General features: G+C 39.9%; 1 non-coding gene across 1 annotated transcript; it reads right to left on the reverse strand.

The window, feature by feature from the left end:
• Nucleotides 1–1,781: 1,781 nt before the first annotated feature.
• LOC112763248 (small nucleolar RNA R71) lies at nt 1,782–1,889 on the reverse strand. Its single transcript, XR_003182846.1, has one exon. It is a non-coding gene; the product is annotated as a small nucleolar RNA R71 (small nucleolar RNA).
• Nucleotides 1,890–14,736: the final 12,847 nt, after the last annotated feature.

Raw genomic sequence — 14,736 nt, forward strand, 5'->3', positions numbered from 1 at the left:
TTTTTTCAAAATCATAAAAAACCAAAAATATGTTATGTTTCTTGTTGAGTCTAGAGTCTCATGTTAAGTTTGGTGTCAATTGTATGTTTCTGTTCTTTTTGCATTCATGCATGTGTCTTCATTAATCTTCAAGTTGTTCTTGATGATTTCATTGCTCTGATTTTTAAATTCTCTTGACTTGAGTGTTTATGTGTCTCATATGCATTCTCATTTTGTTAGTGTCAGCAGTATACAAACTGCTAAGTTTGGTGTCTTGCATGCATTGTTATTTGATTTTAGTTGCGTTTTGATTATTCCTTATTATTAAAAATCCAAAAATATTTTTAATTTGTGTCTTTTCAAGTCAATAATACAGAGAATTGAAGATTCAGAACATTCAGCAGAGGAATTACACAGAAAAAGCTGGGCATTCAAAACGCCCAGTAAGAAAGGCAAATTGGCGTTTAAACGCCAGCCAGGGTGCCTGGCTGGGCGTTTAACGCCCAAAAGGGTACTGGTTTGGGCGTTAAACACCAGAATGTGCACCATTCTGGGCGTTTAATGCCAGGATGGCACAAGAGGGAAGATTCTGTTTTCAAAGCAATTTTTTTCAAATTTTCAAAATTTTTTCAAAATCAAATCTTTTTCAAATCATATCTTTTCAATCAAATCTTTTTCAAAATCAATTTCTTTCCATTTTCAAAAATACTTGCTATCAATTAATGATTTGATTCAACAATTCAAGTATGTTGCCTTTTCTGTTGAGAAAGGTTTAATGTTTGAATCATATCTTTTCTTGTTAGCCAAGTCATTAATTTTTAAAATCAAATCTTTTTTTTAAAATGTTTTTTCAAATCATATCTTCTCAATCACATCTTTTAAAAAAAAACCAATCATATCTTCTTAATCACATCTTTTTCAAAATAGTTTTCAATCAAATCTTTTTGATTTCTAATTTCAAAATCTTTTTCAAAAATCACTCTACTTCTTTATCAATCATGGTTTTCGAAAATCAATTAAAGTTTTTCAAAATGTTTTTAAAATCTTTTTAAATTATTTTCGAAAATTTCTTCCCCTCTTCTCACATCCTTCTATTTATGGACTAACACTATTCCTTAATGCACAATTCGAACTCCATCTTTCTTGATAAGTTCAAATTTTCTACCTCTTCCTTCCATTTTTCTTTTCCTCTAACACATCAAGGAATCTCTATACTGTGACATAGAGGATTCCACATTTTCTTGTTCTCTTCTCTTTCATATGAGCAGGAGCAAAGATAAAAGCATTCTTGTTGAGGCTGACCCTGAACCTGAAAGACCTTGAAGTGAAAGCTAAGAGAAGCTAAGGCACAAATCTCTGTAGAAGACCTAACAGAAATCTTCAAAGAAGAAGAACCCATGGCAGCCGAAAATAACAACAATGCCAACAATGCAGGGAAGGTGCTGTGTGACTTTACTACACCTACTCCCGACTTCTATGGGAGAAGCATCTCTATCCCTGCCATTAGAGCAAACAACTTTGAGCTTAAGCCTCAATTAGTTTCTCTAATGCAACAGAATTGCAAGTTTCATGGACTTCTATTGGAAGATCCTCATCAGGTTTTAGCTGAGTTCTTGCAAATCTGTGACACTGTCAAGACTAATGGGGTTAACCCTGAGGTCTACAGACTTATGCTATTCCCTTTTGCTGTAAGAGACAGAGCTAGGATATGGTTGGACTCATAACCTAAAGAAAGCCTGAACTCTTGGGAAAAGCTAGTCAATGCCTTCTTGGCAAAGTTCTTTCCACCTCAAAAATTGAGTAAGCTTAGAGTGGAAGTCCAAACCTTCAGACAGAAGGAAGGAGAATCCCTCTATGAAGCTTGGGAAAGATACAAACAATTAATCAGAAAGTGTCCCTCTGATATGCTTTCTGAATGGAGCATCATAGGTATTTTATATGATGGTCTGTCTGAACTGTCCAAGATGTCTTTGGATAGCTCTGCTGGAGGATCTCTTCATCTGAAGAAGACGCCTACAGAAGCTCAAGAACTAATTGAAATGGTTGCAAATAACCAATTCATGTACACTTCTGAAAGGAATCCTGTGAACAATGGGACTAATAAGAAGAAAGGAGTTCTTGAGATTGATATTCTGAATGCCATATTGGCTCAGAACACGATATTGACTCAGCAAGTCAATTTGATTTCTCAAAGTCTGTCTGGAATGCAAAATGCACCAGGCAGTACTAAGGAAGCTTCATCTGAAGAAGAAGCTTATGATCTTGAGAACCCTTCAATGGAAGAGGTGAATTACATGGGAGAACCCTATGGAAACACCTATAATCCTTCATGGAGAAATCATCCAAATCTCTCATGGAAGGATCAACAGAGACCTCAACAAGGTTTCAACAACAATAATGGTGGAAGAAACAGGTTTAGCAATGGCAAGCCTTTTCTATCATCTTCTCAGCAATAGACAGAGAGTTCTAAGCAGAACACCTCTGACTTAGCAACCATGGTCTCTGATCTAATCAAAACCACTCAAAGTTTCATGACTGAAACAAGGTCCTCCATGAGAAACTTGGAGGTACAAGTGGGTCAGCTGAGCAAGAAAATTTCTGAACTCCCTCCTAATACTCTTCCAAGCAATACAGAAGAAAATCCAAAAGGAGAGTGCAAAGCCATCAACATGGCCAAATTTGGAGAGGAGGAAGAGGCAGTGAACGCCACTGAGGAAGACCTCAATGGACGTCCACTGGCCTCCAATGAGTTCCCCAATGGGGAACCATAGGAATCTGAGGCTCAAAATGAGACCATAGAGATTCCATTGGATTTACTGCTGCCATTCATGAGCTCTGATGAGTATTCCTCCTCTGAAGAGGATGAATATGTCACTGAAGAGCAAGTTGCTAAATACCTTGGAGCAATCATGAAGCTAAATGACAAGTTATTTGGTAATGAGACTTGGGAGGATGAACCCCCTTTGCTCACCAAAGAACTGGATGACTTGTCTAGGCAGAAACTACCTCAAAAGAGACAAGATCCTGGGAAGTTCTCAATACCTTGTACCATAGGCACCATGACCTTCAGGAAGGCCTTGTGTGACCTAGGGTCAAGTGTAAACCTCATGCCTCTCTCTGTAATGGAGAAGCTAGGGATCTTTGAGGTGCAAGCTGCAAAAATCTCACTAGAGATGGCAGACAATTCAAGAAAACAAGCCTATGGACTTGTAGAGGATGTTCTGGTAAAAGTTGAAGACCATTACATCCCTACTGATTTTATAGTCCTAGAGACTGGGAAGTGCATGGATGAATCCATCATCCTTGGCAGACCCTTCCTAGCCACAGCAAAAGCTGTGATTGATGTTGATAGAGGAGAATTGATCATTCAAGTGAATGAAGAATCCTTTGTGTTTAAGGCTCAAGGATATCCCTCTGTCACCATGGAGAGGAAGCATGAAGAGCTTTTCTCAAAACAGAGCCAAACAGAGCCCCCACAGTCAAACTCTAAGTTTGGTGTTGGGAGGCCACAACCAAACTCTAAGTTTGGTGTTGAACCCCCACATTCAAACTCTAAGTTTGGTGTTGGGAGGTTCCAACATAGCTCTGAGCATTTCTGAGGCTCCATGAGAGTCCTCTGTCAAGCTAATGACATTAAAGATGTGCTTGTTGGTAGGCAACCCAATGTTTTATAATTAACTATTTTCTTTTGTTATTTTATGTTTTCTGTAGGTTGATGATCCTGAGAAGTCACAAAATCAATTGAAAAAAGCAAAAATAGAAAGAAAAACAGAAAGAAAAACAGCACACCCTGGAGGAGAATTTGCTAGCGTTTAAACGCCAGTAAGGCTAGCAGATGGGCGTTTAACGCCCAGTCTGGCACCATTCTGGGCGTTTAACGCCAGGAAGGGGCACCAGACTGGCGTTAAACGCCAGGAAAGGGCAAGAAGTTGGCGTTAAACGCCAGAAATGGGCACCAGCCCGGCGTTTAACGCCAGAATTGGCATGAAGAGCAATTTTCCTCGCCACTTGGTGCAGGGATGACTTTTCCTTGACACCTCAGGATCTGTGGACCCCACAGGATCCCCACCTACCCCACCACTCTCTCTTTTCTTCACCCATTCACCAATCACCTCAACACCTCTTCCCCAAAAACCCCTCACCTATCAAATCCCATATTTCTCTTCACCACTCACACCCATCCTTCATAAAACCCCACCTACCTCACCATTCAAATTCAAACCACTTTTCCACCCAAACCCACCCATACATGACCGAACCCTACCCCTCTCTCCACTCCTATATAAACCCCTCTCCACTCCTTCATTTTCACACAACCTAAACACCCCTTCTCCCCCTTTGGCCGAACCACAAAGCCATTTCCATCTCCTTCATTTCTTCTTCTTCTACTCTCTTCTTTCTTCTTTTGCTCGAGGACGAGCAAACCTTTTAAGTTTGGTGTGGTAAAAGCATTGCTTTTTGTTTTTCCATAACCATTTATGGCATCCAAGGCCGGAGAAACCTCTAGAAAGAGGAAAGGGAAGGCAAAAGCTTCCACCTCCGAGTCATGGGAGATGGAGAGATTCATCTCAAGGGTGCATCAAGACCACTTCTATGAAGTTGTGGCCTTGAAGAAGGTGATCCCCGAGGTCCCTTTCAAACTCAAAAAGAGTGAATATCCAGAGATCCGACATGAGATCCGAAGAAGAGGTTGGGAAGTTCTTACCAACCCCATTCAACAAGTTGGAATCTTAATGGTTCAAGAGTTCTATGCCAATGCATGGATCACCAAGAACCATGATCAAAGTGTGAACCCGGACCCAAAGAATTGGCTTACTATGGTTCAGGGGAAATACTTGGATTTTAGTCCGGAAAATGTAAGGTTGGCATTCAACTTGCCCATGATGCAAGGAGATGAACATCCTTACACTAGAAGGGTCAACTTTGATCAAAGGTTGGACCAAGTCCTCACAGTCATTTGTGAAGAGGGCGCCCAATGGAAGAGAGATTCAAGAGGAAAGCCGGTTCAACTGAGAAGGCATGACCTCAAACCCGTGGCTAGGGGATGGTTGGAGTTTATCCAACGCTCAATCATTCCCACTAGCAATCGGTCTGAAGTTACTATATACCGAGCTATCATGATTCATAGCATCATGATTGGAGAAGAAATAGAAGTTCATGAGGTTATATCCCAAGAACTTTATAAGGTGGCGGACATGTCCTCTACCTTGGCAAGGTTAGCCTTTCCTCATCTCATTTATCACCTCTGTTATTCAGTTGGAGTTGACATAGAGGGAGACATCCCCATTGATGAGGACAAGCCCATTACTAAGAAGAGGATGGAGCAAACAAGAGACCCCTCTCATCATCAAATCCCTGAGATGCCTCAAGGTATGCACTTTCCTCCACAAAACTATTGGGAGCAACTGAACACCTCCCTAGGAGAATTGATTTCCAACATGGGACAACTAAGGGTGGAGCACCAAGAACATTCCATCCTCCTCCATGAAATAAGAGAAGATCAAAGAATCATGAGAGAGGAGCAACAAAGACAAGGAAGAGACATTGAGGAGATCAAGCACTCCATAAGATCTTCAAGAGGAAGAACAAGCCGCCATCACTGAGGTGGACCCGTTCTTTAATCTCCTTGTTCCTTATTTTCCTGTTTTTTCGAAAATTATGCTTATGTTTATCTATGTTTGTGTCTTATGATCATTAGTGTCTTAGTGTCTATGCCTTAAAGTTATGAATGTCCTATGAATCCATCACCTTTCTTGAATAAAAAATGTTCTTAATTGAAAAAGAGAAGAATTGCATGAATTTTGAATTTTATAACAGTTAATTATTTTGATGTGGTGGCAATATTTTTGTTTTCTGAATGTATGCTTAAACAGTGCATATGTCTTTTGAATTTGTGGTTCATGAATGTTGGCTCTTGAAAGAATGATGAAAAAGGAGACATGTTACTGAGGATCTGAAAAATCATAAAAATGATTCTTGAAGCAAGAAAAAGCAGTGAATACAAAAAAAAAAAAGAGAAGAAGAAAAACGAAAAAAAAAGAGAAGAAAAGAAAATGAAAAAAAAAGAGAGAAAAAGAAAGAAATAAAGTTGTGATCCAAGGCAAAAAGAGTGTGCTTAAGAACCCTGGACACCTCTAATTGGGGACTCTAGCAAAGCTGAGTCACAATCTGAAAAGGTTGACCCAATTATGTGTCTGTGGCATGTATGTATCCGGTGGTAATACTGGAAGACAGAGTGCTTTGGGCCACGGCCAAGACTCAATAAGTAGCTGTGTTCAAGAATCATCATACTCAACTAGGAGAATCAATAACACTATCTGGATTCTGAGTTCCTAAAGAAGCCAATCATTCTGAATTTCAAAGGATAGAGTGAGATGCCAAAACTGTTCAGAGGCAAAAAGCTAAAAGCCCCGCTCATCTAATTAATACTGATCTTCATAGATGTTTTTGGAATTCATTGCATATTCTCTTCTTTTTATCTTATGTGATTTTCAGTTGCTTGAGGACAAGCAACAATTTAAGTTTGGTGTTGTGATGAGCGGATAATTTATACGCTTTTTGGCATTATTTTTAGTATGTTTTTAGTATGTTTTAGTTAGTTTTTAGTATATTTCTATTAGTTTTTAGTTAAAATTCACTTTTCTGGACTTTACTATGAGTTTGTGTGTTTTTCTGTGATTTCAGGTATTTTCTGGCTGAAATTGAGGGACTTGAGCAAAAATCTGATTCAGAGGCTGAAAAGGACTGCAGATGCTGTTGGATTCTGACCTCCCTGCACTCGAAGTGGATTTTCTGGAGCTACAGAAGCCCAATTGGCGCGCTCTCAACGGCGTTGGAAAGTAGACATCCTGGGCTTTCCAGCAATGTATAATAGTCCATACTTTGCCCGAGATTTGATGGCCCAAACCGGCGTTCCAAATCAGCTCAAAACTGCCCGGCGTTAAACGCCGGAACTGGCACAAGAATGGGAGTTAAACGCCCAAACTGGCACAAAAGCTGGCGTTTAACTCCAAGAGAAGTCTTTACACGAAAATGCTTCAATGCTCAGCCCAAGCACACACCAAGTGGGCCCGGAAGTGGATTTTTATGTCATTTACTCATCTTTGTAAACCCTAGGCTACTAGTTCTCTACAAATAGGACCTTTTGCCATTGTATTTTCGTCTTGGTAGCTATCTTTAGTCTTATGCTATCTTAGATCATGGGGGCTGGCCTCTCGGCCATGCCTAGACCTTGTTCTTATGTATTTTCAACGGTGGAGTTTCTACACACCATAGATTAAGGTGTGGAGCTCTGCTGTACCTCGAGTATTAATGCAATTACTATTGTTCTTCTATTCAATTCGGCTTATTCTTGTTCTAAGATATTCATTTGCACCCAAGAACATGATGAATGTGATGATTATGTGACACTCATCATCATTCTCACTTATGAACGAGTGCCTGACAACCACTTCTGTTCTACAAGCAAACAAGGCTTGAATGTTTATCTCTTGGATTCTTTAACCGGAATCTTCGTGGTATAAGCTAGAATTGATGGCGGCATTCAAGAGAATCCGGAAGGTCTAAACCTTGTCTGTGGTATTCTGAGTAGGATTCAATGATTGAATGACTGTGACGAGCTTCAAACTCCTGAGGGCTGGGCGTTAGTGACAGACGCAAAAGAATCACTGAATTCTATTCCAACCTGATTGAGAACCAAACAGATGATTAGCCGTGTCGTGACAGGGTGCGTTGAACATTTTCACTGAGAGGATGGGAGGTAGCCACTGACAATGGTGAAACCCTACATACAGCTTGCCATGGAAAGGAGTAAGAAGGATTAGATGAAGACAGTAGGAAAGCAGAGAGACGGAAGGGACAAAGCATCTCCATACACTTATCTGAAATTCTCACCAATGAATTACATAAGTATCTCTATCTTTATCTTTATATTTTATTCATACATCATCCATAACCATTTGAGTTTGCCTGACTAAGATTTACAAGGTGACTATAGCTTGCTTCATACCAACAATCTCTATGGGATCGACCCTTACTCGCGTAAGGTTTATTACTTGGACGACCCAGTACACTTGCTGGTTAGTTGTGTGAAGTTATGATAAAGAGTTGAGATTACAATTGTGCGTACCATGTTGATGGAGCCATTGATGATCACAATTCCGCGCACTAACCACAAAGTGCCATTTACAAAACAAGCCATTTTCAACCCTTTTCGAAATCAACCAAAGCATGCCAATTTCGACCCTTTTTGAAATCAATCAAAATATACCAAAATCAACATCAAGCCTCCTCAACTCATACATTAACACCTTACCACAATTCACAAAACTGCCATATAACCATTTTTACCCATTTTAAACAAATGGCTAAATTACAAGCACATTAACATGTCATGCATCCTTTCTCATCCCGATTTCCAACAATACTATTTCCAATCAACCATCATTATACATAATCAATATCATACTTACTATCACATGGTTTCACCCACAAATCAACCTTAATAATTCCTCAAGCATATATGATTGGGGTAAAACTTGTCTCTCAATAAATTCCCATTCGGCAAGTGTACCGAATTTGTCGTCAAGTAAAAACTCACAATAGAGTGAGGTCTAATCCCATAGGGATTGATTGATCAAGCAACTTTAATTAGAGGAATGATCTAGTTGAGCAAATCCATGAATATAGTTGATAATTGCAGAAATTAAAATGGCGAGAAAGTAAATGACTGAAAGTAAATAGCAGAATTGTAAAGGGGAATGGGGGAATTGCTCATAAAAGTAAATTGCAGAAATTAAAGAGAATGTGTAAGATAAAAAATGGGGAGTTCATTGGGCTTAGGAGATGTTGCATTCTCCGGATCAATTTCATTTTCATCTCATCCTCAATCAATGCACTCATTGATCTCCTTGGCAATCTTAAGTAATTGAATCACAATTTCTTGCAATTCAATCTCTCAAAACTTGATCAATAGCCAATTCCTTGGTCAATTGCTCATGAGAAGAGATGAAGTGTGGTCACTGATTATACCACATGCACTTCCCAAATCAAATGCTTAGAGGGTTATAGCCACATACCCATCCACACTCAATTTGGTCCAGCTTGAGAAAGCATTTCTAGCTAATCTCTTCATTCCTCTTTCAAGGATCCGAAGAGATCCATGTTTGAATAGCTTCTTTTCCAAGATAACTATCCAATTGGATGAAGATCGAAAGCTTTCAAGTAAAATCAAAAGGAAAGATAGAAAAAGAATAAGAAAATTAGTATTGACCCATCAAATTACAACAGAGCTCCCTAACCCAATAAAAGGGGTTTAGTTGTTCATAGCTCTAGAAATCAAAATCAAAGATGGAGAATACATCATAAAGCTAGAAGTGCAAAGAAAGTAGATACAAAGAGTAGTTCTCTCTCCTAGCTCCTCCCAAAAGCTCTTCTCTATTTCAAAACTACTCCTATATATACTACTCTTCTCAACTTCTAGTTAGCTCTTCAAGTCTTGGGCCTCTGGATCTGTGAGCTTGAAGCAGTTCCTTTCTTAAATTGGGCATGGCTTACTTGCAGAGAGAAAGTGTGAAGTGGGCAGAGACTTTAGCTCAAGACGTTAGGGGTGTTTATCATTTAATGAAAATACAAGTTCGAGAACGTTAGTGACATTTAACATTGTCACTAACGTTGCCATGCACCCCTTTGCCTCACGTTAAAGCCCACGTTAACTAGGTTAACGTGGCTTTTAACTTTGCCATGCTAGCCTTTGAGAACGTTAGTGACACTCAACATTGTCATTAACGTTCAAGTGTGCCCCTTCTTGCTTCACGTTAAAGCTCACGTTAACTGGGTTAACGTGGCTTTTAACGTTGCCTTGTTAGCCTTCGAGAACGTTAGTGACACTCAACATTGTCACTAACGTTCAAGTGTGCCCCTAGGTCTCACGTTAGAGTCCACGTTAACTAGGTTAACGTGGCTTCTAACGTGGCCATTCTTAGCCATCCCAACGTTAGTGACAATGTTGAGTGTCACTAACGTTGGCTCATTCTTCATTCCTCATCGTTAGCTTCCACGTTAACCAAGTTAACGTGGAAGTTAATGTGGCTCTTGGGGTTTGTGTGGTTGCTCCAACGTTAGTGACAATGTTAAGTGTCACTAACGTTGTCGACAACTCTCCATCTCTTACGTTAGCTCCCACGTTAACCAAGTTAACGTGGGAGTTAATGTCGCTCTTTGCACCTTAGGCCAACGTTAGTGACAATGTTGAGTGTCACTAACGTTGGCTTCTCTTCCCCCTTTAACGTTAGAGGCCACGTTAACTAGGTTAACGTGGCTTCTAACGTGGCCATTTGTGAGCAATTGCCAACGTTAGTGATAATGTTAAGTGTCACTACCGTTGGCTCAACTTCTCATCTCCACGTTAGAGTTCACGTTAACTTAGTTAACGTGACTCTTTAACGTGGGCATTGATGGCTTTTGAGAGTGTTTTTGGCAATCACTTTTCTCCTTAACTTTGCAAGTTACCTCCCATTCCTTGCTTTCTTTGGTCCTGAAATCAAGCAATAGAGTGCATCAAAGTTCTAGTCCACGTCCTGGGTAATGCAATATAGAATTTTGTCATTAAAATCATGCAAAATCCTCATGAAATAATGTAAAATGCACAATGTATGCTTGAATCAAGGTCTGAGTGAATATTTGCCCAAAACTAACTTATTTCCTAAGAAAATGCATGAAATTACCTAAAAACAGTAAAGAAAAGGTCAGTGAAACTGGCCAAAATTCCCTGGCATCACAACACCAAACTTAAAGCTTGCTTGTCCCTAAGCAAGTACTGGAACAAGAGAATGATGAATGGAATCTCCAGAGAAATGAGTCATTCTTGTGGAAGTCATATTACTGATTTTATGGTGGTTTCATGCATAGCAACTTAGGTTCATTCCACTGCTGGCTTTCAGACCTTTATCATCTCCTAAAATACTCACTTTGTTATATCCCATGAGACCTTTATTTATTGATCCTTTTATTTTCATTTCAAGGGCTTATTTGTGTTTTTAGGCTAAGTGTTTTTTAAGGGGGCAACTCTTTAAGATAAGCTTTCAGCCAACACTCCCGAACCAGTTGGTTCAAGGTGCTAGGTGTTGAAGCACCCCTAAGGACTTACTTGCTCAAGTCTCTCCCCCATACATACACACCACAGGCATATAGTTTATTTATTTTCTTTCCTTCAGACCTTGGTGTCCAGCACCTCTTTGGGTTACTAAATGCTCTGTGGTTAGGGTTACTCTTGATAGTGGATTTTCAGCTGATAATCCTGGGTTAGTTAACCCAAGTTACCAGGTGATGAAGCACCCCAAAGAGCTTATTCATCCAAGTAGATCCCTCACACAGGAGCACCACAGCACATGTCCTAGGGTAAACCATTGGTGCCTAGCCTTATTGCTTACTCTTTTTCTTTTGTTTTTCACTTCCCTTGTTCTTTCCCTTTTCTCTTATTAGGATCTTGTTGTTATCTTAATCTCATGGGTATATCAAAAGTAAAGCATTCAGGATAGATAGATGTCATCCTAACCTTGTGGTTGAACCAACTTAGCTAACTTATGACTACCCCCAAAGATTCATGAATGCACTTCCACATTATGAGCCCTACTCTTCTCTTTTAAAACATAAAACATTCCCTTCTTCAAACAAATAGACAAGCTTACAAGTAAATAAGGGAAAGATGTAGTGACACTTAAACCAGAATCACAGATCATGCTCAACAACAAGGTAGAGTAAAAAAAAAAACATGTTTAGGCCTCACTGGTAATCATTAATCAAGATTGCATTTGAGCTTCCAATGTTCGAACTGTAAATATATGGAATTAAGTGACAATACAACCTTTAGGTGACAACTAAACTCTAACTACATCTAAGTGGTTTCCCTCAATTGGTTAGAGCTAGCAATGTGTTTTGGGAGTAGGTGTAATTCTAACTAAATGTCCTTTTGGTGGAACACCAAACTTAGAATTACACCATCTCTTTTGATTGTTCTGGTGTGAAACACCAAACTTAGCTCCTTGCAATAAAGGGGAAACAACTTGTGATTTTTATTGAAATGAAGATGAAAATGACTACCTGAGGTTGGGTTGCCTCCCAACAAAGCGCTTTTTTTATCGTCGCTAGCTCGACGAGTCCTCACTCACTTGAGATGGTATTTCATTCTGGGGTTTTCCCCCATATTGCCCAGATAATGCTTGAGTCTTTGTCCATTCACTGTAAAAGTCCTTTCTGACCCTTCATCCATGACTTCTACGTGCCCATACGGCGAGACCTTTGTGACAAGAAAGGGCCCGGACCACCTTGATTTGAGTTTTCCTGGGAACAGTCTTAGTTTGGAATTGTATAAGAGCACTCGCTGCCCCCTTTCAAAACTTCTGGGTGCAAGATGTGAGTCATGTCTTCTCTTTGCCTTCTCCTTGTTCATCTTGGTATTCTCATAGGTTTGGGACCTGAATTCCTCCATCTCTTGCAGTTGCAAGATTCTCTTTGCACTAGCAGCAATGCTATCAAAATTTAGTATCTTGATAGCCCATAAAGCTTTGTGTTCTAGCTCCAGTGGTAAGTGACAGGCTTTACCATACACCAGCTGATATGGGGACATTCCAAGTGGTGTTTTGAATGCTGTTCTGTATGCCCAAAGAGCATCATCCAGCTTCTTTGACCAATCCTTTCTTGATGCACCCACAGTCTTTTCCAAAATTCTTTTTAGTTCTCTGTTGGAGATCTCAGTTTGTCCATTTGTTTGGGGGTGGTAAGGTGTGGCTACCTTGTGTTTTACCCCATATCGTAGGAGAAGAGCCTCTAATGGTCTGTTTCAAAAATGGCTCCCTCCATCACTGATGAGGGCTCTTGGGACTCCAAACCGGCTAAAGATATTCTTCCTGAGGAAGTTCATAACCACCTTGTTATCATTTGTTGGAGTTACAATTGCCTCCACCCACTTGGAGACATAATCCACAGCTACTAAGATGTACTTGTTTGCATATGAAGTTGGAAATGGCCCCATGAAATCTATTCCCCACACATCAAACAGTTCTAGCTCTAGAATGAAATTTTGTGGCATGGCATTTCTTTTGGGCAAATTTCCCGCTCTTTGGCATTCGTTGCAACTTTTTACCAGTTCTTTGGCGTCCTTGAAAAGGGTTGGCCAAAAGAACCCACTTTGTAGAACCTTTGCTGCAGTTCTGTCCCCTCCAAAGTGGCCTCCATAACTTGAGCTGTGGCAATTCCATAGCACCTCTCGTCCTTCTTCTTCCGAAACACATCTTCTGAGGACTCCATCTGAACACTTCTTGAAGAGATATGGCTCATCCCAGACAAAGTATTTTGCATCATTCATGAGCTTTCTTTTCTGATGTTTATGTATCTCTGGTGGTAAAGCCCCAGTTGCCTTGAAGTTGGCTATGTCTGCAAACCATGGAGCCTTGTGAACTATCATCAACTGCTCATCAGGGAAGAGCTCGTTCACTTGAGTATCATGTGCCCCACCTTCATCCTGAGGGATTCTGGAGAGGTGATCTGCTACCTTGTTCTCCACTCCTTTCTTGTTTCTGATTTCAATATCAAATTCCTGCAATAATAAGATCCATCTTATTAATCTTGGTTTTGATTCCTGCTTAGCAAACAAATATTTAAGTGCTGTGTGATCTGTGAAAAAAATCACTTTTGCACCAATGAGGTATGATCTAAACTTATCAAATGCGAAGACTATTGCCAGCAGTTCCTTTTCAGTTGTGGTATAATTTCTTTGAGCATCATTAAGGACCTTGCTGGCATAGTATATCACATGGACTAAGCTATCTTTCCTCTGTCCTAACACTGCCCCTATTGCATAATCAGATGCATCACACATTAGTTCAAAAGGTAAGTTCCAATCAGATGGGGAGATGATAGGTGCAGAGGATAGCCTCATTTTCAAGTTCTCAAAAGCCAACATGCATGTTTCATCGAAGACAAATGGTGTGTCAGCTACAAGGAGATTGCTTAAGGGCTTTGCTATCTTTGAAAAATCCTTAATAAACCTTCTGTAAAAACCTGCATGCCCTAAAAAGCTCCTAATTGCCTTGACATCACCGGGTGGAGGAAGTTTTTCAATAATTTCCACTTTAGCTCTGTCCACCTCAATACCCTGGTTAGAAACCTTATGACCAAGGACTATTCCTCCTGTCACCATGAAGTGACATTTTTCCCAGTTCAAAACCAGATTGGTCTCTTGACATCTCTTCAATACCAGGGCTAAGTGATGTAGGCAACTAGGAAAAGAATCTCCAAATACTGAAAAATCATCCATAAAAACTTCAATGAATTTCTCTATCATGTCTGAGAAGATAGAAAGCATGCAGCGTTGGAACGTTGCAGGTGCATTACATAGCCCAAATGGCATGCGCCTATAAGCAAACACAACATATGGGCATGTGAAGGAGGTTTTCTCTTGGTCTCTAGGATCAACCACTATTTGGTTATATCCTGAATAGCCATCGAGAAAATAATAAAATGCATGGCCTGCAAGTCGTTCCAACATCTGGTCCATGAATGGAAGCGGGAAATGATCTTTTCGTGTAGCTTCGTTGAGTTTTCTGTAGTCTATTGATAGCGCGAAATTGTGATCAATACTTTTCACAAATCAAATAATCCCCGGTAATGAATGGTGCACGAAATTGTGATCAATACTTTTCACAACACAAATAATCCCCGGTAATGAATCCAAAAACTTGGTGTTCAATACCATGGCAG

The sequence above is a fragment of the Arachis hypogaea genome, chromosome 2, assembly GCF_003086295.3.
Source record: "Arachis hypogaea cultivar Tifrunner chromosome 2, arahy.Tifrunner.gnm2.J5K5, whole genome shotgun sequence".
Lineage (NCBI taxonomy): Eukaryota > Viridiplantae > Streptophyta > Magnoliopsida > Fabales > Fabaceae > Arachis > Arachis hypogaea.